This window comes from Dermacentor andersoni, chromosome 8 (genome assembly GCF_023375885.2).
Source record: "Dermacentor andersoni chromosome 8, qqDerAnde1_hic_scaffold, whole genome shotgun sequence".
NCBI lineage: Eukaryota > Metazoa > Arthropoda > Arachnida > Ixodida > Ixodidae > Dermacentor > Dermacentor andersoni.
Genome location: NC_092821.1, coordinates 20,638,251 through 20,662,924, shown reverse-complemented (window position 1 = coordinate 20,662,924; position 24,674 = coordinate 20,638,251). Strand labels below are relative to the sequence as shown.

Sequence of the window (24,674 nt, the reverse complement as noted above, 5' to 3'; positions counted from 1 at the left end):
TAGTGCATATAGCCTGCTAGGGCCAAAGGATGAGTCCGAATTATCCTATTTCCCGAACTAATGAGGTTCAAATTAAGGTTTGATTGCAATCAAAATATAGGTAGCACATCTGCCTGCGAAATCGGTCAGAGGCCAGAATTGAAGCAGTGGATTGGTAAGCAGGAGGTCCGGCTCAGCTAAGGGAGATGCGTGGTTCGACCCTCCCCACCAGACACCCATTGGTTTGTAAAATAATGTAAAAGCCCTCCCCCCTCCAGCCATCACTCTAACTTTTCAGGGATGCATTGCTCGGTAGAGAATTGTAAATCCCAGTGCTTGCGGTGCAAGAACCGAGGCAAACAAATCTCAAAAAGGAGTCTGGTAGTCCCATGCCACCAACCCGAGATGAGAATACACAAACAACGTAGCGCCAGGTCGTTGTACATCTCTACAAATTAGAAAAACCAGTTGGTTTCCGGCTACACTGAAATTCAAACCAAACAAAAACCTACCTCACCGAAGGCAGATGATCTAGGATTTCACTATCGCTACTATTCTATAGATTCAGGCTAGTTCAACGTGGCTGTTGACCTAATCTAAAGTGTCAGGGTGCTTTTTTTTTATGTTCACTCAAGTAATCAGACTGCACAAAAGACATAGAGCAGACAAGGCAGTGGTGTGGTTAGTCACCTATATGAAGCCGCAGGTGTCGCTTCATGGTACCCTTCTGCGAGAACTTCAGAGTGCATGAAGGGCACCGAAATGGCTTCTCACCTGTGTGGGTGCGGAGGTGTATGGTCAAACGGCTTTTATGTGCGAAACTCTGAAGGCACGCAGGGCACTGCAATGGCTTCTCACCCATGTGGATGTGTAGGTGCTTGTCAAAATCTACACTATTCCGAAAAGTCTTAGGGCACGAGGGACACCGAAATGGCTTTTTATCTGTTTGGATTTTCTTGTGTACATTCAAATTCATTTTATGTGAGAAACTCTGAGGGCACGAAGGGCACTGATATGTCTTCTTGCCTGTGTGGGTGCGCAGGTGTCTTTTCAGGGTGAACATGCGTGAGAAGCCCTTAGGGCACAAATGGCATTTAAACTAATGCTCACCAGTATGAACCCTGGTGTGATTTTTAAAGTCATGCAGATATTTAGTTTGGTGGTTGCAGAGGTCACAGCGGTAGAGGCATCCCTGATGCGATTTGTCCCCCTCGGCTATTGATGGAGAAATAGAAGGCCTTGATGCTGCACAAATAAAACAAAAGTGGAAGTTATTATGAAATGGCAAAAAAACAACATAGATATTAAGCTAATGATGAGGTTTCATTTCTTTATTCAATAATTATTTACGGTTATTTTAGAATTGTAAGAAAGCATGGCTGGTGGACCTTACAGATTTGCTCAAAAATTTTGTATTCAGATGCTTAATGACCCAGTTTGTAAAGTCCGACTGTATTTTCACCATGAAATATACTTTTCTGAATGGTGAAAAATTACAAAGTAAGAAAATGTGGAGTGTTTGAGGATTTTTCTACAACCCATGAAAAACCGAGTGAAAAAGCTTTGGCTCAGCTTGCTATCTTATTCTCAACGAGCACTAGAGGTTTAGTGGCAATATTGGAGACATACAAAACATCAGTTATTATTCACTGGCATCACGAGTTCTTAGATTAAAACTCATCAGTGAGCTTCTCCTTGTTGATCGCATGCAGAATTTTTATGATGTTTTGATAAGTTCAAGTCGTGAAGAGCCAGCTAGGAAATGGCTTGTCCTTGACCGACATCGCGCCATGCTTCATCCATGAAAACCACTCGCAGACTGAGGCTTTACTCACTTATACTTTATACTTATACTTTACTCACTCGTACTTATAGGCTTAACAAAGTATGACACCTTCAATTGCAGTTTTCGCCAAAAGAAAAGAATTTGAAACACACTTTGCAACTATCGAATAATGGTGAAAACAAATGCCTCCACATGCCAAGAGCAGTGCGAATTATGGGTGTAGAGGTGTAAGCTAACACAACCTAAACAGCTGTACGCATAACAAGAAAGGCAAGTGCAGACTATGTTAGATTCTTGTTACTATTGGGTCCAGTCTAATATGTGATCTTCTTTAAGGCATAGTTGACTGATGAGCACTTAGAACTTTTTATACATGTTATCCTTTGCGCAAAATAGAAGAGCAGCAAGATAATGGGAGAAGGGAAAGCAACGCTTTTGCTTCACGCTCTTACACTTTGCGCCCCGTCGAATATGTTAGCAAGCCTTAACAGCCATTTGGCCAAGAACGAGTTCTTTTGGACTTGGTAATCTTGTTGCAGCATCACATGAAGTTTTACCACATGAACATGGACACTGGAATGCACTGCAATCTCATTACAACAAATGACTTCGCATTCTTCCAATATAGCCGGTCAGATCTCAACATCCTCTAACACCTTGTTAAACTGTGATGGATATCCTATGATGAGTCTATAACAGTTCAGTCTATAACAAAATATAGTCACACTAGTGCTCCCTGATGCCCAAAAATTCCATGCAGCTTACTGCACATATGTTTAGAGTACTAGCTCCAGTTCCATTTAATCTATCAGGTGTACAAAAAAAAATATTTTTTTACCTTGTTGGGGCATTGTGATTACATGTTCTCATGGAACAATATACAGGAGTAGCCTGCACTGCTCGGACTTTAAGCTGCTCTTATGTGAAAAGCCCTAAGGGCAGTAATGGTAGTGCAGAAGGTCGTGATGGCGGCACACGAGCCGTGCCGTCGTTCCTGCACTTGTTTCAGCAGAAGGGCGAAGGCAGCGAGCTGCCGCGGCCGGCATTGTAGGCTTCTAGCACGGACTAGCGCATGCTGTGCTCACGCCGCCCAACTTTATTTTGCTCTTCTTTCGGCAGCCGGCACCAAGGCACTGGCTAAGAGCGCCAACAACAGTGTCCCCGCGTTGCGGCGAAGGCAGGCGCTGCAGGGCACCTCGCCCAGACGGAACGGCCACAAGGCGAGCCCATAGTATAAAGAACCAACTGGCGAGCCAGTGAAACCGCATTTCAAAAGGGTCCGCGGTCTGTCGAAGTAATCAGCGTGAAGGGCATCAACCGGGTCACTGCCGCAGAGCTCCGATGGGTGGCACTGGGTGTTACGTAAAGGCGAGGGACCCGACGAACAGACGTTGGCGGGACGAATGCGCCAACTTGGCGAGATGATGGTCGGTACATTCGTCCCGAGCACGGAGGAATGCCGAGGCAAATGGTGCATCGACGGTGGCCCGCGAACGTTGCCAGCGGCGCATCACAGACCGCGCCATTGCATGGTGTGTAGGATGCGCGCACGAGCGATCCAGTATAGGCGCTGGATGGGCCACGACGCATGCATTGCATGTGGACATGGCACAACCTGTCACAAGGCAAAAACGATCCGGCACAGCCGGCGACGGGGTGCATCGTGCGCAAGACGCGCGCTGGCCAGGCAAAGTGGGGTCAACGCCCACAGGAGTGTCTGGTGGTTCGGCGAGGATGCCCGACGCAGGATGCAGTGCAGCTGGCACTGCGAAACCGAAAAAGCCAGGAGGAAGCCATGAGGCATACAGTGACGAGGCGCGACAGTAAGTGCAGGTCCATGTACAGGGAGATTTGCACTCCTCGCATTCTTCAGCCACTGTAGAAGTGCACCTCCCACTTCAGGGTATTTTGAATCACGATTCCTCTTTCTATTCGCCGAGAAGCTCTTTTCAAAGCCATCCAGCACAGCTTCCTTCTTTTCAATACAGTTGATAAAGTAGACGACAGTATGCCGAATTCTCTCACAATGTCAGCTTTCTGCCGGCCGCCTTATTTCGTTCTTTTTATCAGCAGAACTTTCTGTTCCAAAGAAAGACACTTTTGCCTGGAGACTGACAGAGCCATTTATCACTGTAGACCACAAGAGCACAGCAAGGCACGTCTAACGAAGCACTCCGAATAACACACAATCACATGGCCTGCAGCAGGGATCCAAACGCACGCACCGTTGGTGCCAAACTTACTGAACGAAGTGGGCGACGCAGAAGGCAGAAACTTCAAGATGTCATCAGGGCATCTGGCTTTCCTCGTCAGTGCGCGCTTGTGATGGCGATGGTTGCAGCAATGGCGGGCTTGGCATCGATTCACGTGTAGCGGAAGAAAGGCTATTGGAGTTGTGGAGACCAAGAAGCAGGAACTGCGGAACGGCACCCGTTGGTGGAAGATTGTGCTTGGGAGGGCAGGTTGGAATAGCAGCTTTGGAGGAGCAGCGGCATCAAAACTGGCAGCGAGGAAGCAAGAAGTTGACATGAAGGCAAGTGAGAGGAGTGACTTGCGTCCAAATGACTTGCAGATTGGAGAGCGAATGAGGAGGGGAAGGCAGTGGCCGCTTTTATAGCGGTGCTGTGGAGATCACAGACGACTACAACAGTATCGCACAGGAGAGTGCTGCAAATGCCATGGCTCGAGTCTGAGGTTGTGCTTGTTGTCCTCAAAAAAAATTATTGGCCGCTCGTTGTGGGTACACAGTGCTATAGTGAAAATTGAACGGTTGTGCAGTAGGGGCTTTGCATGATCACTGGGCAATTTTTTCCCGAGGTGTGCAGCCATGAAGTTTGCAAAACAAGTTTTTCAGCGTACCGTTGTCAACAACACTGTGCTAATTCTATTGTTCGAGTGTCGGTGTTCGTGCACCGTCGTGTCCGCACCATTGACAAATTTCTAGGAACAAAATTCAATGACCCTACCACGGATTTAGACCATCTGTCTAAAGTGGGATGGCGCGAATTGAGCATGACCAGCTTGAGCAAATCGCCAGGGAAACACCAGCTTGTGTTGCCATACCATGTTGACAGCCTGACTCGCCACTGGCGACGCTCGAATTTTTCATGTATTCAGCAAGTTATTGGTCAATTTGTGCCGTCAAAAGTGCAATGAAGCTAGGGGCAGTGTTTTATTGTGATGCAAGTCAATTGCGACGAGTGGCTAGCAAATTTCGAAACTGCCTTTCCCAAAGTCGTCTTCCCAATTTGTTAACGTAGCTCCTCACGTCCAACATGGCACTTATATTCGGAGGGACACCTCTTTTGCATTTTCAGCATGTTTCAGTGCCAAAAGCACTCTTCAGAGCGGTAAAACTTGGCTCATCGAGCGCACCCCATGGAATGCTATGGCACAAGTCTGCCTGCGCTCTTTTGGCCACTTTTCAGCATCCAAGAGACCGTAGTTTTCTGTCATCGCAAAGCTTCAAGGAAACTTTATTTTTGTATGAATTCTATCACGGGGAACACCAGCAATGTGATTGCGAGAGATTAACAGTTCGGGCGCGCTGCACCGTGGAATTTGACAGCTTCCGTTCGCTCCACAGTAAACAGCTGGGAGCACTCGGCACTCGCTTGGTACCCATTACTAGGCAGTCATCGGTCGTGGGTTTGATACTTTTGCAGTCTATTCTGTGCCTGCATGAGACTAATTCGTTGGTGGTATTAATTTGACACTACATACGCAAAAGGGTCACTGCCAATCGGCGGCGGCTATGCCTCTGCTCGCCAGTTCGCTTTAAGGGGGTCAAACTCTTCGTGCACTTTGAGTAATGTGACTTAATATGCACGCATTTAGGTCTGGACTGAAAGAAATTTCTAACAAAGCGATATTTTGAGTAAAGCGATTTCGTTATAACGAGGGATTACTGTACATTTACGGACGATAGATTGCATTTTCTTGCTTATTTTAAATTTTTATTGGTGCATCTTATACGACGGAACAACTTATATATGCATCAAAACATGCACGCTTGCATGACCAATATGAGTTTAATGAGAGCAGCATTCCGGGCAAGTTGGTAATCCATCACTCAAGTATTATTGCACAACAAAATAGACGCGGACGTAAGAGAAGACACACCCAAGCGCAAACCTTCAACTAAATTTATTGTACCACTGAATCGGTTTATACATGTGAAGCAGTATAGACTGTGCATGCGCTTACATGAAAACGAACTGTGTATTTGTGTAACATAGTTATAAGTCATGTGATGCCGCCTCCAAGAAACTTCCTCCTCCAAGTGCACAAATCATCACCGCAATAAGTCTGTTGAGTGTGTTCACCGGGTGGTTTACAAACTCTCACTTTGTGAAGTGAAGTTTATTTTTCTTTTCAAGGAAAATAGGGGACCGGGACAAAAGGCGGTAAGGCCTGAAAGGCCCCGGTACCCATACAGTTGGCAGTAACAATATAAAGGCAAGAAAAAATGTACATAGAAGGCGCGACAAATATGTCAAAACAACGCCACAGTGCGCACGGTGAAACTTAATTCGGGAAAAATACAAACATGTGCAAGGTAATATGCAAGTACTCAAAGCTATACATGTACAAATACAATGCTTGCATGACTGGTGAATTAAAACACGAAAAAATGCAACTACAGCACTTGTCCGCAACAAAGATTAAGATAGAGAGAAACATATTGTAACAGATACGAAAGGCACGGACAAGAAGAGAAGAGAAGACGAAGAGAACGAGGAGTTTGAGAGGCCAGGCTGCGCTGCGATCACGCTACGACCATCGTCCATCTCCTGTAAATAAAACCATTTCTTCGCAACTCACCGTAACAGTTGTGGTGGAAGGTGCTGGGTAATCGACACCCGAAGACGGAGGCTGAATCACAAGTTCTTCGACGGAGCGGTCGCCTTGCTGGACTCCCACCGAAACCACCGGAGTTGAATGTGTCCCACGACGCAGACGAACAACGGCCCATTCCAACTGCTGCGCCGACCAGTTCCGTTCTACAACTGAGAGATGCGCGTCCCTTCGCCGGAAGATCGGACGAAGACGTCGAGGAATGGCTCATCCATTATAACCGGGTTAGTGCCGCTAACAAGTGGAACAGCGCTTCTCAGCTTTCGAACGTCGTGTTCTTTCTAACAGATACTGCGTTGTTGTGGTTCGACAATCACGAGGAAACGTTCACAACATGGGGAAGGTTTGTTTCGGAAATCAAAGAATGATTCGGCGACTCCGCGACGAAAAAGAAAAGGGCCGGACAGACGCTACTGCAACGTGCGCAAGTGCCAGGCGAAACCTGCACGACCTACATGGAGGCAGTAATGAAACTGTGTAGGATGGTGGACTCTGGAATGTCCGAGGAAGACAAAGTCGGGCACATCCTCAAATGAATTGCCGAGGATGTTTATAACTTCCTCATCGCAAAAGACAACCTGGCTTCCGTCTCTGACATCATTCGGCACTGTCGTACTTTCGAGCAACTGAATACAAGGCGCATCACGCCGAAGCTTGGCAGGCTAGCCAATGTGACGACAGTTGCAAGCGTGGACACCAACCAGCCCCTCGATCTGGCATCAACGATCCGACAAATAGTTCGGGAAGAGCTAAGCCTGCACGCGCAAGTGACACATCCAGACACTCATAGCTTCCGCCTATCACCAGATTTCGAGCCAAACGTGGCATCCTTCTCCCCGTATCCTGCGGCGAGAGGCACTGAGGATTATGAACTCGCGCCCCGACAGCAGCCACGTCTCTACGACAGAGGCCCTACCTATGACGCTCGGCCACAACGAGAGCAGCCGGGTTTTCACCCCCGAGGCCCTGTGACTTCTGTCAGGCCGCGACAAGAACAGCACCGACCCTACTACCACGACTCGACTTATGCACGATATAACGGATTTCAGCAAGCAGCAGAGACACGTTATCCACATGACAACGAACTTTCTCGCCGACCGCAGCCGCCTACCATTCGTTTCGAGGAAGACGCTGTGAACCGCGACCCTCCCGTGTGCTACAACTGCGGTTCCACAGGCCATATAGCTCGGTATTGTCGCCAAGGCCGTCAATCACGTAGGACACCACCGATGTTCTCGCCACCCAGAACCCGTACTTCACATGACTTGCAGACGACCGATTTGCTCCCAATGGACCACTTCTCACACGAGACCAGGCGCAGCGATTCGCCAGCATCTGAGCGGAGTTTGACGCCACCAAATAACCGTCCCCGTCGCTCTCCGTCCCCTCGGCGCCGTTCTTCCTCACCACCGCCGGGAAACTAGCATCCGCGGCCAGCGGAGGTGTGGTCGCCGGACGGTCTTTGCAAGAAATACCTCTGCCTGTTGTGATGTTCAAAAACAAAGTGAATGTCTCGATTGACGGAATACCTACCATGGCGTTAGTTGATACTGGGGCAACTGTGTCTGTGATGAGCCTCGCTTTCAAAAACCGGCTAGGCCACAAAGTTATGTTTTCTTGGAACGACGGTATTACCTTTCGTGGAGTAGGCGGCGAGTGGCTTCATCCCCTTGGTGTTTGTGCTGTGAGTGTTTTGTTGGCTGGAAAAGTGTTTGTGTCAGAATTCCTTGTTCTTTCTCGTTGTTCGCACGACGTTATTCTTGGTATCGATTTTCTTGAACAGTGCGGCGCCTCCGTGGACTGTGGTTGCGGCGAAATCTCATTGAACAAGTTATTTATATCAGCACATTCCGAACAAAGCTTGGGTGTTGAAGACGGGGACACAGACACACTCAGTGTTCTTGATGAAGTGATTGCACCATCGTGGTGCCTGGCGCCCGTTCGTGTTTCTACAACTACTGTTGATGCTGATTGTGTTGATCTTGTAGTTAGGCCTCTCCGCATAAACTGTGCTAAAAAAATATACTTGTGCCCTGCTCTGTCGTGTGCATGACGAAAGGAGTCGCCACATTGTGGGCGCTGAACTGTTCCGCCACGCCGGTTGTCCTTCCTCGTGGTATGAAAATCGCTCTTTTCGATGAAGCCGCATGTAGCTCAATGGCGGCACTAACTACGGACGTCTCTACAGCTTGCTCTCCTTGCGATAATCGCCATTCTGAAGAGCTAATGCTTGGCATGATCAGCAAGGCTCTCGGTACATCGGAACGGCAAGCACTGGCACAAGTCCTTGCCAGGCATGAGGCTGCATTCGACTTCACGCATGGAGATGCACCCCTTCATTTACCGTCGTCCCGCGCTCGTCACTGAATAGATACCGGCTCAGCACACACCATCCGCCAGAAGCCCTACCGAGTGTCATCGTCCGAGCGCAAAGTTATTGCCGAGCAAGTCAAGGAGATGAACAAAGGTGTCGTTCAAGAGTCATCTAGTCCATGGGCAGCCCCAGTAATCCTGGTCCGAAAAAAAGATGGCTCCTGGAGATTCTGCGTGGATTACAGACATCTAAACGCAGTGACGAAGAAGGATGTCTATCCACTACCGCGAATCGATGACATCATTGATTGCTTACACGCTGCTTCTTACTTCTCAACACTTGATTTGCGATCGGGGTATTGGTAAATACCTATGGACCCTGCCGACAAGGAAAAGACCGCTTTCGTGACTCCAGATGGCCTATTCGAATTTAATGTTATGCCTTTTGGCCTTTGCAATGCTCCTGCCACCTTTGAAAGATTCATGGACACTGTACTCCGTGGTCTAAAGTGGGAGATATGCATGTGTTGTAATCTTTGGCCGCACGTTTGAAGAACTTAACGAACGCCTCAGCCTCGTTCTCGACTGCATTGAGAAAGCTGGACTGGTCCTAAACTCAAAAAAGTGTTGGTTCGGCGAATGTCAAACACTGGTCCTGGGACACTTAGTCGACAAGGATGGCGTCAGACCCGATCCTCGTAAGATTGAAGCAGTGAGCTCCTTCAAGCCACCGCAGTCAGCACGAGAACTCCGCTCATTCATTGGCCTATGTTCGTATTTTCGTCGTTTTGTCCCCCGGTTTGCTGACATCGTTTACCCGTTGACAAGTATTTTGCGACAAAATGCATCCTTCAATTGGACACCAGAGTGTGACGCATCATTCTCTCAACTGAAGTTTATACTAACGTCAGCACCCCTCTTGCGTCACTTTGATCCATCTTGCCCGACTGAAGTTCACACTGATGCGAGTGGAATCGGGATAGAAGCGGTGCTTGTACAACGTCACAGTGGCGCAGAACATGTCGCATATGCCAGCCGTTGTCTGAGCAAATCTGAACGCAATTATACGGTTACGGAACAAGAATGCCTGGCAGCCGTTTTCGCCGTACAAAAGTATCGATATTATCTTTACGGTAGACCATTCAAGATTATCACCGACCATCATTCTTTATGCTGGCTGGTCGGTTTGCGTGATCCCTCTGGTCGCCTCGTACGTTGGGCGCTACGCCTCCAGGAATACGACTTTGTGGTATCGTACAAGAGTGGCCGTCGTCACGCTGACGCAGACTGCCTCTCTCGGATTCCTCTTGCGACTACCGACTGCGATGCTGAGAATTTTGACGACTGTCTCGCTGCTGTTACTGCTACGTTCCCTGACGCGGCAGACTTTCAGCGAGAACAACGGGATGATGTTACCCTTGATCCGCTTTTTGTCGCCACCCGTACTTCTAAAGGCAGCGGTCGCTTTACTGTCCGTGATAAATTGCTGTACAAAACTAATTACTGCGGGCATGGAGCGCGTTTTCTGCTTGTTGTCCCTGAGAGTCTCCACTCTGACGTTCTACGCGCCATGCATGACGATGTGACATCCGGCCATTTCGGCTTCGTACGAACGCTGCACCGCACGCAGGAGCGCTTTTACTGGCCGAAGATGTACGAAACAACCAAGCGCTATGTCGCTAGTTGTGAAACGTGCCAACGTCACAAGCGACCGACCACCGCAGCCCCGGGTCCCCTTCGGCCATTGACACCGCCCAGTACGCCGTTCGAGCAAGTAGGCATTGACCTTTTGGGTCCATTCCCGTTATCTAACAACAAGAACCGCTGGATAATTGTCTGCATAGACCATCTTACACGGTATGCAGAAACTGCAGCCATACCGCGTCTTCCACCGCTGCTTGCGTGGTGGTCTTCCTGCTCCGTTCCGTGGTCCTTCGTCATGGCCCACCACGTGTCATCATCAGCGACTGTGGTCGCCAGTTCACGGCTGATGCCATTGAAGAGCTACTTCGTTTGTGCACTTCACAGTTCCGTCATTCCACGCCGTATCATCCACAGACCAATGGCCTCGTTGAAAGGACAAACAGAATGCTGACTAACATGCTTGCCATGTACGTCTCCTCCAATCATAAGAACTGGGACAACGTGCTGCCCTTCATGACTTATGCATACAACACGGCGAAGCACGAAACCACGAACTATAACCCATTTTATCTCCTGTATGCAAAGTTACCGCGAAGCCCTCTGGACACTTTCTTACCCTTCGTTCTGCACAGTGATGATTCTGTATCGAAGACTTTGTATCTCGCCGAAGAAGCGCGTCGAATAGCTCGTCTTCGTACTCTGGCCTTGCAAAGTCGTTCGAAAGAGCGATACGACGACCGTCACGTACAAGTATCGCTGCAAAAAGGTGACTGAGTCCTCCTTTGGACACCGCAACGCAAGCGTGGATTGTGCCAAAGTTCTTGTCACAATATTCAGGCCCATTTGTAGTTGTGGACCGCCTGAGCGAACTCACTTACGTCATAGCTCGCCTACTGTGCAATGGTCGGCGATCAAGCAGAACTCAGCTGACCCATATTGCTCGCCTGAAGCCTTTCTACCCTGCTTGTCCATCCTGACTCGCCCCACGGGCTTCGTCTGCTTGCGGGGAAATGTAACAGATACGAAAGGCACGGACAAGAAGAGAAGAAAGAGAAGACGAAGAGAACGAGGAGTTTGAGAGGCCGGGCTGCGCTGCGATCACGCTATGACCATCGTCCATCTCCTGTAAATAAAACCATTTCTTCGCAACTCACCGTAACAATATGTATAAACAAATGGTAGATACATATTCTTACATTTGAATTTCGCCTTCAATCAAACGTCATTTCGTGTTTTTCTTGAACACATTTTTAGATAAAGAGAGAAGGAGATTCTTGATGATGGGGAGGAAAGGTTGGGGTAAAGTGCAGCGAGAAATCATGTGTAAAGGGAAATTTGTTGAGGGCGTTGGGTACTTGAAAATTTAGCTTTTGTTTACCATAATTCGCGTGCGTTCGCAGTACTCGTAGTTTTACCTCACGAAGGTTTTAATTTATAGTACTGTCAGTAATAGAGTACAAACTGTTCCTATGAATGTATTGCAACAGCCGTAGATAATACACTTGGTCAGCTTGTAGTATGCTATGTTCAACAAACAAGGTTTGTGTACGTAATTTATGTGGTGCGCCGCAATATCCCTCAATAGCACGCAAGGCTCTTTCTTGTAACAGTAGTAATTTATGGTAATTTGACGATGTAGTCGTACCCCATACAAGATTACAATATGACAGTTTTGAGAAAAACAGTGCGTTATACATGGAGACCTTTGTGTGGGAAGCAATATATCGGGCAAACTGGGCATTGCCTCAATGATCGGCTTCGCGAACACTGCAATAACGTGAAAAATGGCACCGGTGGGTTCTTGGCGATTCATTGTCGCGATCATGGCTGCAACCTATCGAGGACAAATGCACGATTGTGTCCCGTGGCAGGACGCAGCTCATCCATGAAATAACTGAAGCGCAGATGATTGCAAAATTGGGTGATAAGTGTGTTAGTTTTCCTTGACTGGCTCTCACAGGAAAATAACTAAGTTTCTTGGAGGCGGCATCACATGAATGATAACTATGTTATACGAATGCGCAGTTCGTTTTCACGTAAGCGCATGCGCAGTCTATACTGCTTCACATGTATAGACCGATTCAGTGGCACAATAAATTTAGTTGAAAGTTTGCGCTTCGTGTCTCTTCTCTTGCATCAGTGTCCTTTTTGTTGCGCAATAATACTTGAGTAACCAATATGAGTGTATTTTCTTTCCTTGGCATGTCCCACTGCCGAACCAATGTGAGCACGGCATGCCTACAATGTCTTCTAAGGGTTATTGAGAAGCTGACGACGGCGACCCAGTGATCCTGCCTGCTGAAGTAGCTGAACATTTTGACTGCTTTGGAACAAGAGACTTTTAATGGTTTCGACAGAAGTACAATAAATTTTGATTTTGTGTGCTAGGGAAGAGTGTTGGCTGAAGTTTTACTCTGCTAGAATTTGCAGGTCATAAAATTTGGTGACCTGCAATGGGAAAGTAAGGCATATTGCGATGTGTGCAAGCGTGTATAATCACGCGTCATGCCGACCGAGATATTATATGTGCACCTTATACACCAGCCCAAATTTTACACCATTTTTTTCTTCATGACTTGAGAAAAGTGGGTCGTGCGACTTATACAAAGGTGTGACTTATGGCCTGAAAAATGTGGTAGTTCACGAACAACGATAAAGAAGTGTGTGTCAGTGACGACAATCGACATTACTTCCGAATAAGTTTATATTCTATGAATTCAAATTCTGCAGGCTTCCTTTTTTATACCGTTTTTTCTGGTGTATAATTTGTACTTTTGTAACAACCATTTGCAATTCATTTTTCTTTCAAGAACTCATTATCACTTGCCTTGCACTCTTTGGCAATATCTGGGCCTTGCGAAAGGAAATGCATCATCACCATCACCACCCTTTGTATGAGATGCATGGCCTACTTCTTATTTATTTATTTATTTCACAAGTACTGCCAGCCTTGTTACCAGGCCTTAGGCAGTAGTAGGCATATGGACCCCCAAAAAAAGAACAAGTATGAAATAAGATCAAACAAGATAGCAGACACTGAACAAGAATCTGCATAATAAACAACATAAGAGAAACCTTTTCGCAATCATGATTTGACTGGTAAAAACGAGGGATGAACGCTATGGTTTATTCACACAGTGCAGAAATAAAGGATGAAACTGTTGGACAGTCGACAGTTGTGGCAGGTAATGTGTTCCATTCGGAAATCGTGCGTGGGAAAAAAGAATTTTTAAATGCGTTGGTCCTGCAGGAAAAATCTCTAACCTTTTTGTTGTGATAACAGCATGTGCACTATGGACTATGCGACTTTCTATGGAAAATTAGTAGGCGAATGGCATTAATTTGATTCCCAATGGGACTGACGACATTGACTGAAATATCTGAGACCAAATTAAACATGAGGCAGAACAAAGACCCAAACACACCACTGATTGATCAAAGATGTGCCTACTTTTAAAGGTTGAAAGTAGAAAACGAGTGTAGATAGGGCATTAAAGCTCCCAAACAAAGTAAGATCAAATGTGCAACCAATATTTTAGAAGGAAAAACGTAGCATGCTTCCGATTATGGCAATCAGAAAAATGACAAAACCGTACGTAAAATTTATATTCACAAAGAAAAGGCAACAGAAACGCATGCACGGCAGCATCCTTCCTATGCGCACCCCTGTGAGCACTAAACGAGCGAGAAACAAGCGGTCGCCCTTTGAGCAATTAGTAACGAGATAGCCATCAGTTTTGCAAATGCAAGAAGCCGAAACCGCCCATGGAACAAAAACCAAACCGCCGCCCGCCCGCACGCACGCCAATGCGCGAGCGCTAGTATATAGATGCGCGGGAGCAAACTAGCTCCAAAACAAATCATACAACGAGAGAGGGAGGCGCACGAAAGAAATTCTCTGTATTCCCACATACATAGTGGCAGCACATGACAGAGAAGAAAAAGTTAGGAAATTGGCTCGCTTTTTAAATGTACAGACGGTGCCGTAAATATACGGCATCGATCATTTTTGGACTTGTTCGTGGCGCTGTATATTTACGTCATTGACCCTCAAAGGGTTAATTAATCCATGCTGTGAGCAATATACTTTTCCATTAGAAAATATTGTTACGGGGATGTTGGGAGTGTAGAAAGACTGAATTTACAATATATATATACAAGATGAGGCAGAGTAGTTAAGATGGCTGACCACCAACAACACGCAGCGGCCAGCGTCTCTCTATCTTCTTCTTCCTCTCTCTTCTTTCATCCTTCCGTACCAAGATCCCCGGTTGGTGAAGCGCCATCTCGGTGCATGGTAGGCGAAGAATTGCGAGCGAAGTATGGCTTCAGCCGCGAAACGTGCACAACGTCGACAGGTGTCAGACTTGAGGATGCATCAAACTGTAGTGCTAAATCTCGTAATTTACGTCGTTAACTTGACGTAGGACTTCATAAGGCCCTGTGTAGTGAGAGGAAAGCTTATAGGAGAGGTCAACCCGACGACATGATGACCAAAGCAGCACCCAAGCACCTGGTGCGAACTTACCATTGCGATGGCACCGGTCATAACGCTCTTTTTGTATATGCTGTCAGGCTAATAACCAAGATAGGGCGATGACGTGCCATGTAAGCGCTGTCGATGACTTCACGAGCGCACTCAGTTGCAACACGTGCCCCAGAAGGATGGTGTCAAATGGCAATGTGTGGTCGCGACCATACAAAAGATAAAATGGTGAATATCCTGCGGCATCATGTCGGGACGAGTTATATGCGAATGTCACGTAGGCCAGCGTGGCGTTGGAGACATACATCGACAGCATCTCTGTGATTGTTCGGTTGAGACGTTTCGTAAGACCATTCGTTTGTGGGTGGTAGGTGGTGGACAGCTTGTGCTCAGTGGCACAAAAGCGGAGGAGGTCGTCGACAACTCAAGACAAGAACGAGCGGCCCCGATTTGTAAGTAACTGTCAAGGTGCACCGTGGTGGAGAATTACGTTGTGATGGAGAAAATCAGCGACGTCTGTTGCGCAACTAGTCCGCAACGCCTTCGTTATTCCGTAGCGTATCGCATAATCAGTAGCGACGGCGATCCACTTCTTCCCTTTAGTTGTCGTTGGAAAAGGGCCAAGCAGATCAAGGCCTTCGTGAAATAATGGTTCATAGGGAACTTCAATTGGTTTCTTCCGGCGCTGACACAATTCACAAGTTGTAACGAACGACGCACAGAGCGGCAGAGACCCGGCCAGAACAGCCAGCGTTGTACACGGTCATGTGTAAGCCAAACTCCAAGGTGTCCCCCCGTTGGTGCATCGTGAAGTTGTTCGAGAACGACGGATTACAGATGACGAGGGAGGACAATGGGCAATTCAGGGCTGTCGGGGTTGATATTGTGGCGGTAGAGGATGCCGTCGTGTAGCACGAAGATGCAGCATGTGCCGTCGGCGCTGCCAGATTGCACTCTGGAGATGATGAACTGTAAGGATGCGTCGCATTGTTGTGCAGCACGCATGTTGGTCATGTCAGTAAAAGCCATCACGCAGGTCACCGCATTATGCACAGCAGGATCGGGAGGATCCACGCGGTGGCGAGAGAGGCAGTCAGCGTCCTTGTGCAGACGTCCAGACTTATCATCATCATCATCAGCCTGGTTAGGCCCACTGCAGGGCAAAGGCCTCTCCCATACTTCTCCAACTATCCCGGTCATGTACTGATTGTGGCCATGTTGTCCCAGCAAACTTCTTAATCTCATCCACACACCTAACTTTCTGCCGCCCCCTGCTACGCTTCCCTTCCCTTGGAATCCAGTGTGTAACACTTAATGACCATCGGTTATCTTCCCTCCTCATTAAATGTCCTGCCCATGCCTTATTACTTTTTCTTGATTTCAACTAAGATGTCATTAGCTCGCGTTTGTTCCCGCACCCAATCTGCTCTTTTCTTAACCTTAATGTTACACTCATCATTCTTCTTTCCACTGCTCATTGCGTCGTCCTCAATTTAAGTAGAACCCTTTTCGTAAGCCTCCAGGTTTCTGCCCTGTATGTGAGTACTGGTAAGACACAGCTGTTATAAACTTTTCTGTTGAGGGATAATGGCAACCTGCTGTTCATGATCTGAGAATGCCTGCCAAACCCACCCCAGCCCATTCTTATTCTTCTGATTATTTCAGTCTCATGATCCGGATCCGCAGTCACTACCTGTGCTAAGTAGATGTATTCCCTTACCACTCCAGTGCCTCACTACCTATCGTAAACTGCTGTTCTCTTCCGAGACTGTTAAGCATTACTTTAGTTTTCTGCAGATTAATTTTTAGACCCACCCTTCGGCTTTGCCTCGCCAGGTCAGTGAGTATGCATTGCAGTTGGTCCCCTGAGTTACTATGCAAGGCAATATCATCAGCGGATCGCAAGTTACTAAGGTATTCTCCATTAACTCTTATCCCCAATTCTTCCCAATCCAGGTCTCTGAACACCTCCTGTAAACACGCTGTGAATAGCATTGGAGAGATTGTATCTCCCTGCCTGACGCCTTTATTTATTGGGATTTTGTTGCTTTCTTTATGGAGGACTACGGTGGCTGTGGAGCCGCTATAGATATCTTTCAGTATTTTTACATACGGCTCGTCTACACCCTGATTCTGCAATGCCTCGATAACTGCTGAGGTTTCGACTGAATCAAACGCTTTCTCGTAATCAATGAAAGCTATATATAAAGGTTGGTTGTATTCCGCACATATTTCTATCACCTGGTTTATAGTGTGAATATGGTCTATTGTTGAGTAGCCTTTACGGAATCCTGCCTGGTCCTTTGGTTGATGGAAGTCTAAGGTGTTCCTGATTCTATTTGCAATTACCTTAGTAAATACTTTGTAGGCAACGGACAGTAAGCTGATCGGTCTATAATTTTTCAAGTCTTTGGCGTCCCCTTTCTTATGGATTAGGATTATGTTAGCGTTTTTCCAAGATTCCGGTACGCTCGAAGTCATGAGGCATTGCGTATACAGGGTGGCCAGTTTCTCTAGAACAATCTGCCCACCACACTTCAACAATCTGATCCTCCCCTGCTGCCTTCCCCCTTTGCATAGCTCCCAAGGCTTTCTTTACTTCTTCCGGCGTTACCTGTGGGATTTCGAATTCCTCTAGACTATTCTCTCTTCCATTATGGTCGTGGGTGCCACTGGTACAGTATAAATCTCTATAGAACTCCTCAGCCACTTCAACTATCTCATCCATATTAGTAATGATATTGCCGGCTTTGTCTCTTAACGCATACATCTGATTCTTGCCTATTTCTAGTTTCTTCTTCATTGCTTTTAGGCTTCCTCTGTTCCTGAGAGCATGTTCAATTCTATCCATATTATACTTCCTTATATCAGCTGTCTTACGCTTGTTGATTAACTTGGAAACTTCTGCCAGTCCTACTCTAGCTGTAGGGTTAGAGGCTTTCTTACGTTGGCGTTTCTTAATCAGATCTTTCGTCTCCTGTGATAGCTTACTGGTATCCTGTCTAATGAAGTTACCACCGACTTCTATTGCACACTCCTTAATGATGCCCATAAGATTGTCGTTCATTGCGTCAACTTTAAGGTCCTCTTCCTCAGTTAAAGCCGAATACCTGTTTTGTAGCCTGATCTGGAATTCCTCTTTTTTCCCTCTTACTGCTAACTCATTGATCGGCTTCTTATGAACCAGTTTCTTCACTTCCCTCTAGGCTAATTCGAGTTCTTACCATCCTATGGTCACTGCAGCGCACCTTGCCGAGCACACCCACATCTTGTATGATGCCAGGGTTAGCGCAGAGCATGAAGTCTATTTCGTTTCTAGTCTCGCCATTCGGGCTCCTCCACATCCACTTTTGGCTATCCCGCTTGCGGAAGAAGGTATTCATTTTCCGCATATTATTCCGTTCTGCAAACTCTACTAATAACTCTCCCCTGCTATTCCTAGAACATATGCCATATTCCCCCACTGACTTGTCTCCAGCCTGCTTCTTGCTTACCCTGGCATTGAAGTCGCCCATCAGTATAGTGTATTTTGTTTTGACTTTACCCATCGCCGATTCCACGTCTTCATAGAAGCTTTCGACTTCCTGGTCATCATGACTGGATATAGGGGCGTAGGCCTGCACGACCTTCAATTTGTACCTCTTAATAAGTTTCACAATAAGACCTGCCACCCTCTCGTTAATTCTATAGAATTCCTGTATGTTACCAACAACATCTTTATTAATCAGGAATCCGGCTCCTAGTTCTCGTCTCTCCGCTGAGCCCCGGTAGCACAGGACCTGCCTGCTTTTTAGCATTGTGTACGCTTCTTTTGTCCTCCTATCCTCACTGAGCCCTATTATATGCCATTTACTGCCCGCTACTTCCTCCAGTAGCACTGCTGGACTCGTCTCACTAGATAACGTTCTACCGTTAAACGTTGCCAGGTTCAGGTTCCAACGGCAGCCTGTCCGGACCCAGAGATTCTTAGCACCCTCTTCTGCGTCACAGGTCTGACCACCGCCGTGGTCAGTTGCTTCACAGCTGCTGGGGACTGAGGGGACTTGGGGGTTTGATTGTTGTATTCATATAGGAGGTTGTGGCCAAGTACTGCACCAGGGTGGCCAATCCTGCTCTGGTGAGGGAGTGCATTACTGGCTCTGGCCACCGGGATCAGGCTGCACTCCAGGCCTGTTTATGCAATTTTTATCAACACGCAGATTTTTTTTAAATCTGGTGGAAAATTGCGCGCCACAGAGATTTGAACCACGGTCCTCTTGAATGCGAGGAGGATGCTCTAACTCTACGCTGCCACTGCGTTGGCAGAAAACCACGTGTGCTGCCAAAACCAGATTTAAAGTTGAGAATAAATGAGAATTTCTGGAGCCGCAAAGCCCAGCAACCAAGCTGTCCTGTCAGGTCCCGGAGGGAAGACAGTCAGAAGAGTGCATGGTGGTCTGTAACCACTGAGAATGTGCGGCCGTACAAATGTGGCCGGAACTTGGCGACAGCCCAAACTAAAGCCAAGCACTACCACACGGTGATGGAGTAATTTCTCTCTACAGGTGACAGCAGGCGGCTGGCGTACCATTCTGTTGTTGGGCGAGAACGGAGCCGATGTCTTGGCCGCTTGCGTGAGTGTGGGCTTTGGTCGTTGCAGATGGATCAAAGTGGGCAAGTATGGTAGAGGTGGTCAGAAACCAGATGAGAGCGGCGAACGCGTGAGCCTGCTCAGGGCTCCATAGGAATGGCGTGTTCTTCTTTAGAAGATCTGTCAAAGGCTGAGCAACGTTGGCAAAATTTTAGGCGAAACAGCGAAAGTAAGAACACAGGCTGATGAAGCAGTGCAGAGCAGAAGCAGAACGTGGCACCGGGTAACTGCATATGGTGCGAACTTTTTCCGGATCTGGTTGGACACCGGATGTGTTAACGAAGTGTGCCAACATGGTAATCTGACGGCGGCTGAATTGACACTTCATGAAGTTCAGTTGGAAACCGGCTTTTCGGAAGACCGCAAGCATGGCAGCGAGTAGGGTAAGGTGGCTGTCGAACGTGGGAGAAAAAATAATAACGTCGTCAAGGTAACACAGACAGGTGGCCCATTTGCAGCCTCATAGAAGAGAGTCCATCATACGTTCAAATGTTGCAGGAGCAAATGTCGCAGGAGCAGACACAAATAGGATTAGTGTCTGCAGTGTTTATATGGTCGTGAACAACAGATGTTTGGCCTAAAGGCCTGTCGCCGAAATCAATGATGTCACGGTACAATTCGAGAAGGAGACGTATGTCCGTGGCCTGTGCAGAGGTGAGGTCAGGTGAAATCATCTTCGCGAAGTCATCCGTTAGTGAGCCAGAGCTGTGAGCTGCAATTGGCACTGTGAAACCACTCTCTGCATTCAGACTTTCAATGTCGAATTCGGAAGTATTAGAAACGCCGGTCAAGAATATGCTGGCTGGAAGCACTTGAGGGCACAGGCTGAAATTCAGAAGTGGAAGAACGATGCCGTGATTAGTAATCATCCTGGGCGTATACGGAAGAGCAATGTTCCGGCTCAAAAGCACGTCGATGATGGGGCGAAGGACATATTCACCGTCAGGAATCTGTGGCTGTGTGATCAAAGCGACATAAGTGACTGCCTCTGGTGACACACGCAAATCTTGAAGCGAGCGCAAGTGCAGTGAGGTGGTGCTCGGAGCATCGGCGACTTGAGGCAGTTCCAACTGAAGAACGCCGGTTGCGCAGTCCATGAGAGCGGAATGATTGGACAAAAAGTCCAATCCAAGGATAGTGTCATGAGGGCAGTTGTCGATCACAGCAAAGAGAACAGAAGTAGGGCGGTTGGCTATACTTAAACGCGCAGTACACATTCCAAGAACAACCAGCACACCGCCATCGGCCACACGAAGCACTTGGGCAGCTGCCGGGGTGAGGACCTTCTTTAAAAGTCTACGTAAGCTAGCACTCACCACAGATACGTGGGCTCCAGTGTCGACGATTGCTTGGACAGGTACGGCGTCTATATTAATGTCAATTACACTTCTCTTTGTGGGCACAGACAGAGGATTTGCTGCAGTAGTAGGCAATGCAGCACTACCTCCGAAGGGTGCATTTCTTCGTTTTCTGAATGTTTCCAATTGCAGCAGGTGATGCGCGTAAGCGTAGACAGAGTTGCAACACACACACTGTCCATCATTCCATTGTCGTCTCGTCAATGTGTTGTCGTGACTCTGTCACGACAACACATGATATCGTCATTATGGTCATTCCTGTGGTCCTCCATTTGGGTCATTCCATCTCTGCTGGCTCCTGGCTACAGTCTTGCACGATGGGTCGCTACTGAACATAGTGCAAACACTGAATACAGCACAATCTCAATTATATCAATCTCTCAGGATGGAGCAAAAATTTGTATCACCAAAATAATTTAATATTAAGGAAGGGGGTACGCAGCAATGAAATAGCAGACTTGCTAAAATTTCCTATTTTCTTAATTTGCCCTCAATCCTAAGACCTTTTTTTACCTTTTGGTGAAATATATGGAATATATGGACATGGAATCTCAGAAAATTGCACTTTTTAGTGTGGTTTCGAAATCTGGCTACGGGACATGCTACCACACCACTGATCACGCGAGGGCACCTTTCTATTGACGCAGCCCTGCTTATCTTGGTATTGCCGAGAGGTAGGAGATTTAGATAGCTGCAGTGTTGTATTTCTCCATGCATAAATAAAAGCAACAAAAGTGAGTGCGAGAAAGGAAAACTAGCATCGCGATGATTTACAAAAGTCACACGGCACGCAGGAAATGCTCCTATTGGCTGATGCGAATTTCAATCACTTGAGCGCTCACTTTGGAAGCAGCAAGCTGTGCACTTGTTAGGAGGACAGCATTCGAAGATCTGCCTGCTTATCTGGAGTTTCTACTGTTGCTGCATCCTAGCTTCTGCCTAATGGTAATAAGGACATGACTTGCACAAAATAAGGGAATCTGTTACTTTTCCTTGCAGCAGCAAGGCTACTTCATATCGTGCAATCTAACGGGTGCAATGGCAAGAAATGTTTAGAATTGTCACGGAAGTCATGGAAATCCGAGACGATGAGGCAAATGCTTTTCATGTCTGATCAGGCAAATTGTTCATGTCTGAGTGTGTATTCGAGCACTAGAAGGATGGCCATGCAACGCATCGGCATTTTTGCAACAGCTAACATCATGAGCGCAACAGGCAGAACGCATGCTAAGATATATGCCCATCAACTTGCAAATGATGAGTGAGCAATGTGCCTGGCTGCCTAGGCACAACTGAGAGATCAAGAGGTGCCTGGGCTCTTCAGTATGTGCCATATCCACATTGCTACCGCTTTGCCACCAGGTGCACGCCTTATCTGTATAGGCGCTATTTAATAGCTGCTAATAACAAAATTAGGCAATTACCAGTCCTACGTCTTTGCCAAGATTACTTTGAGAGTATATGCTAGGCACTTATAGTCAATTTAGCCCGAGTGAAATTTAGTTGCAGTTGGCCTTTAAACCGATTTAAACCTATCTTTGAATTTTATCTCAATGAGAATGCAGACAAGAATCGCACAACTGCTAACTTGTCCTCAGCAGTAGAATGTCATACACACTTGCGCAGGCCATACCAAGGTAGGCAGACTTGACCATTACTACAAACTTGCACACGCAAGTTAAAGTACGAGAAGTGCTAAAAATGTTTACCTGAAGTACAGCTCGACTCATCCACAGTCTCTGTAGTCTGCGTACTCCTTGACACGCTCTCTGCTTTGAAGGAGCATCCGACGGACTTGTCAGCCAAAGGCACGCTGTACTGCGTGCTAACCTTGACCTGTCCGACGACCTTGGAAAGGGCCCGGCATGACAATATGACGACAGTAATGCATTCACCAAGGTTCTTTGTATTCGTGAGGCCTGCAAAAAATAATTGGTGCAATTGCAGTCCTGTTGCAGCATTGAGAACAAGTGGCATATAAAACGATGAAAAATATGCACAGAAACTCCTCTGGGAGTTTGCTAAGTATGCTTAAGCAAAGTGCCACTTGCTCATATCCATGCTGCCCAGTGTCATTATCAATGTTATGAAATTTGCTCCGATCAGTATAAAGCTTATCAAACCTTAGTAATCTTATCAGAGTCAATCCAATCCTTATCAACCCTTCTGTTTTTATCAACCTTATTGGACATGATCTGATCCTTATCAGCTCTTATCAGTCCTTATCAACCTTATCGAACTTGATCTGACCCTTACCAACTGTTATCAGTGCTTATTAACATTATCACAATTGATCTGACGATTATAGTCCCTTATTGCTCTTAAGCACCTTATCCGTCTGCGTCAAACCATTATCAATCGTGACGAGAACCATATAAACCCTGATCAGTCCTTACCATCCTTATCAAGTATTTGTCTGCTTATCTGTCTGTGTTGCGAATGTGAAGTGCATGAGCCCTCATAGGTTGGTGGCATTTTGGTTGGTGAAGGAACGCCCCAACAGAAGGCGGATACCGCAACCACCGAAACGCAACGGGAATGTGGCATGTATGGCATTAAATTTTCACAAAATTGGAATTTTCTAGAAGTCTACAATGGACCAAGTCAGCTCTACATGTGGTTTTAGACATGGCTTTTATTCCACCATCACCAAATTGTTCAACAAAGCCTTCACAGAAACTGTTTTATACATTATTTTCTTTATAGCGATTCATTAGATGTGACGGACAGGTTTCCTCGTTGGGTAGGGATAGAAATGCTTATGCATTTAAAAATTTGGAGGGATGCTTAAGCTTCACTTTTAAGACTAGAATGTGGCAGCATTCAAAGATTCCGGATTGATTCTCACGCTTCCTGGCAACTGCAGCTTATGTAACCGTAATATTTACTGGGAAACGCTGGTGGCGAACGCTATGCACGAAGGCAAGCTCTCTGGTAGAAATAGTCTCTTGCGTGGTCCGTAGATGTGTGGAGGTGACCATTATCTGGATGGTGTTGCAAGGAATCAGATGCGTCGCTCAATGAATGATAGAAAGACTGGAAAAGTAGTTTGTGTTTGAGTTTCCACATAACAGAATTATGTTTTCTTGTATATTCAAATTACAATTCTGTGCTATCATGTCTGTACGTTGGAAGTCGTACTTTACGTTTTTCTGATGCATTTTACTTTGACGAATTCAATTAGTTCAGTAATGTCTTTGCACTACACGGAGGGCCTACGTGGTTGGGTATGCATTGTTTGGAATGATTTCTTGCTCACAAGACGGTCGACACTGGACACGGGACGCCGACACATTTTCTGCTACATGGGGCCTTAACACTATCGCATTAAAAAGATGCTGGAGCAGAATAGTGTAGCCATGGAACGCAAAATATTCACGTCAGTTCAGTAGCTCTAAAAAGCTACAAGGGACAATCCACACTGAATATTTGAAAGCAAGACAACCTTTGTCTGCACAATATTTATGGCAGCAGAAACATTTCTAAGACCTAAGTTCTTCATCTAATGCATTTTAAAGCATGAGATGAAGAAGAAGATGAGGTGCAGTCCGACTAATGCAAACTAGTTGCAAGATGCCAGATCATTGTCATCATAAGTACCATGTCTACGAGATACGCTTC

General features: G+C 46.7%; 1 long non-coding RNA gene across 2 annotated transcripts in view; it reads right to left on the bottom strand.

The window, feature by feature from the left end:
* Positions 1-763: 763 nt before the first annotated feature.
* Positions 764-24,674, bottom strand: part of LOC129383605 (uncharacterized) — a 52,986-nt gene continuing 29,075 nt past the window's right edge. For both annotated transcript variants that reach the window (XR_008611472.2, XR_008611473.2), the window contains exons 3-4: positions 22,763-22,972; positions 764-1,224 (exon numbers count right to left, since the gene is read on the bottom strand). This is a non-coding gene — a long non-coding RNA (uncharacterized lncRNA). The remainder of the gene's footprint in view (positions 1,225-22,762; positions 22,973-24,674) is intronic.